The sequence below is a fragment of the Otolemur garnettii genome, unplaced genomic scaffold (genome assembly GCF_000181295.1).
Source record: "Otolemur garnettii isolate 467f Iridium unplaced genomic scaffold, OtoGar3 scaffold00152, whole genome shotgun sequence".
Classification (NCBI taxonomy): domain Eukaryota; kingdom Metazoa; phylum Chordata; class Mammalia; order Primates; family Galagidae; genus Otolemur; species Otolemur garnettii.
Window position 1 is genome coordinate 1223649 of NW_003852547.1, and position 3896 is coordinate 1227544.

The 3896-nt window shown below is 44.4% G+C and overlaps 1 pseudogene; it reads left to right on the forward strand.

Moving 5' to 3' along the window:
- Positions 1 to 3527, forward strand: part of LOC111728351 — a 7939-nt pseudogene extending 4412 nt beyond the window's left edge.
- Positions 3528 to 3896: the final 369 nt, after the last annotated feature.

Sequence of the window (3896 nt, forward strand, 5' to 3'; positions counted from 1 at the left end):
CTGGGTCTGAGGGAGGAGGGGCTGGGGCCTGGACTCCTAGTCTGAAGGAGGAGGGGCTCGGGGCCTGCACCCCTGGGTCTAAGGGAGGAGGGGCTGGGGGGTCTGGGCTCCTAGTCTGACGGAGGAGGAAGCTATGCTCCATACACTGGAAGAACTGATTCCAGAGTCTTCAGGAGTTTTCCTTGGCCTTGTCCCAGTTGCCCCACCTTTGTCCCAACCCCATCTCCGGGCCTGGAAAGGACCCAGGTGCCTTGGGGCCCAGCCGGAAGGGGCCAAGGACAAAGGGTTGTTTTACTGGGCAGAGTGGTGGAGGGGAGTGAAGAAGAGGGTGTCTCAGTTGGAAAGGTCACTCATCGCTCTGGGCTTGTACAGCGAAAGGCAGGGCTGAGCCCCGGGTGAGACATCCTGAAATGCTGCAAGTTGGAGGTCTGTGGTGGCAAATCTGCCACCTCTGTCTCTGACACCTTGGGGTTCTGAGGAGACAGGACATATGGAATACTGCTCCCTGATGGTGACTTTGAGAACTGCAAGCACTCTGCTTGTCCAAGAGATTTCTTCTCAGCATGTATTGAATACCTACTGGTGCCAGGCATTGCTCTAAGAATTAGAGACAAAAACAGACAAAATCCTTGCCCTCGTGGAGGTTCCAGGCTAAAGAGGAAGACCTTATGGTTCCACCAACTCAGTCTCTCTTGCTCTCACTCTAAGTCTTTGAATCTCTTTGGCCTTGCTTCTGTTTCTATCTCCTGGTGCTGATCTCTAAATGCATGCTTTTCTCCTTTCTCATTATTTTTCTGTGTTTTTTCTTATTCTCTTCCTTATATCTACAAACAGAATAAAAATTATGTATATTATTATGTTAACAAACATACACATGAACTCACTATATACACACATGCACATATATATATATAGTATCTGTATATGTATGTATAATCTATGTATATCACAATCTGGGAGTCTAGAGACCTCAATTTCAATCTTGATGGGGCCATTAACTTTATTTTTGTGTGGAATATAATATATACACAGCTTGATTTAGAGATAGACCTGAGTTCAAGACTAGTTGCCGTTCCCAACTGTATACCTGGTGAGATCTATGTCATAGGGTTCCTTGAAGATTAGGTAAGGTGAGTATCTGGAGCTCTCAACACAGGACTTGGGGAATGTTAAGCACTTTTGGTGCACTGTTTTCTAAGTTGGCTGCCAATGACTCCTCCCCTCTCTATACTGGTACGTGGCTTCTCCCACCAAGAGGTAGAATATGTTCCTTCTTCAATCTGGCTGGCTCATGACTTGCTTTGATTAACAGAATGTAGCAGAAATGATGAGGAGCCAATTTCAGGTTCAGTAGTTAAGAGAACCAGAATTTCTGCTTTTGTGCCCTTAGATCTCAACGACTACCATGCTAAGGTAGTGAGGAACCCCAAGCTAGTCCCAAGGGGAGGTTATGTAGAGGTGAGTCAAGGCACCCTGGCTAAAAGATCTGGCCCAGCCCTAACAGAATGAAATCATATGAGTGACTTTAGGAGAAAACAGCTGAAGTACCCTGTCTCAGCCCCCTCAGAATCATGAGAAATAATATATTTTGTTTTGCTTGTTTTAAGACATTACATCTTTGGCCATGCAGAGTGGCTCCTGCTTATAATCCTATCACTTTGGGAGACTGAGACAGGAGGAGTGCTTGAGGCCAGAAGTTCAAGACCAGTTTATGCAACAGAACAAGATCCCATCTCTCTAAAAAATAGAAAAATATGCTGAATGTGGTATCACATACCTGTAGCCCCAATTACTTAGGAGGCTGAAGCAGGAGGATTCTTTGAGCCTGGGAGTTTGAAGTTGCAGTGAGCTATGATGACATCACTGTACTCTAGTCCAGGCAACAGAGTGGGACCTTATCTCAAAAAAAAAAAAAAAGACATTAAATTTTGGAGTGATTTGTATGCAATAATAACAAATAAATATTATGCTCTGCTGTTTACTCCTATATTTTTGAAGTTTTCCATAATAAAAGTGTATATGTGAATATATGTATATAAATACATAAATAAAATAATGGCATAATGAAAATTGCACTCTATAAATTTCAGCTAGCATCAGTTGTTCCTTTCTTTTCAGCTCTGACTCTTTCTCAATCAATCTCTGCTTGTGTTCCATATTTTCCTATCTCTCTTATGCTCCCCTATCTTGCCAAAACTCATCTAGCCCCTGAATTTCCTCTGTTTTCACTTTGCTTCACCACATTGGTCCCTTTGCTGATCCTCAAACACACCAAGCTCTTTTCTGCCTCAGAGTCTTGGCATTTTCTATTCCTCTGCTTGAATACTTTTTTTTTTTTTTTTGCAATTTTTGGCCGGGGCTGGGTTTGACCTGCCACTTCCAGTATATGGGGTCAGTGCCTTACTCCTTTGAGCCACAGGCACCGCCCTGATTGAATACTTTTACCTTATATCTCCCTATGGATCATTCTCTCTCTTCATTCAGTTCTCTACTTAAATATGATCTCTTCCTTTTTTTTTGAGACAGAGCCTCACGCTGTCCCCCTGGGTAGAGTGCTGTGACATCACAGCTGACAGTAACCTCCAACTCCTGAGCTCAAGTGAGTCTCCTGCCTCAGCCTCCCAAGTAGCTGGGACCACAGGTGCCCACCACAAAGCCCAGTTATTTTTTGGTTGCAACCGTCATTGTTCTTTGGCGGGCCTGGGCTGGATTCGAACCCGCCATCTTAGGTGTATGTGGCTGGCACCTTAGCCACTTGAGCCACAGGCGCCGAGCCAATATGATCTCTTCCTTGACCACCTCTTCAAAATGGTCCCTCCCATGCCTCTGCCTCTCAATTATTCTATATTTTATTTCACTGCTTTATTTTTACTGTGGTTCTTTTTCTTTTTCTTTTTTTGAGGCAGTCTCACTATATCACCCTCAGTAGAATGCTGTGGCGTCACAGCTCACAGCAACCTCAAACTCTTGTGCTTAAGCAATTCTCTTGCCTCAGCCTCCCAAGTAGGTGGGACTATAGGCACCTGCCACAATGCCCTGCTATTTTCTTGTTGCAGTTGTCGTTGTTTAGCTGGCCTGGGCTGGGCTTGAACCCACCAGCCTCAGTGCATGTGGCTGGTACCGTAACCACTACAGGCTTCGAGCCATATCGTGGTTCTTATGACTATATAAAATGATCCAGTTTTTATTTGTCTAATTGTTTAAGGCCAGAGACTTTGCCTCCCCATGTTCAGAACAGTGCCTAATACAGAGGAGATACTCAATGAATATTTGTTGAAAAGACACTCTTGTTTAGGTTTCCAGTGGCAGGGTCTGGGGAAGAGGCAGCAGCACCAGATCCCACAGTAAAGGTGGCAAGAGGAAGCCCCTGAAATATCCCAAGAAGCAGGCCAGTGGCGTGGATGGGGAAGATGGCATTCAAACAGAAACAAAAAGAGAAGCAGAAGAAACTCAAGGAGCTAAAAGTGAAGGCTGCGGGGAAGGGCCCCCTGGCCATAAGTGGAATGAAGAAATCCAGCAAACGGTAAGCTATTCCTTGTGCCTGAGACAATGGTGACCCTTGATTACTATATCTTTTGCCATTTATGGCTAAAATGAAATGTTGTCTTATAGACTATTGTACATTTTAGAATAAAGTTTTGTAAAAAAAAAAAAAGATGAAAAAGAAAAAAGATGCTCTTGTTAGGCCTTTTGACTCTATCCTTTTGTCCTCTTCCATGCTCACTCAGGAGGTGAGAAGGATATCATTTCTCCATTTCTCTGTCTTTTGTCCCCCATTAGTTGAGTTGCTGTCTGTGGTTCTGAGATCCACTGTGGATCTGTCCTTGGTGCTGACCTGGGCTTTCACTTCCATTAAGTGTGGGGGAATCTTGGGAAGGGGGGATGTTGTATAAGAC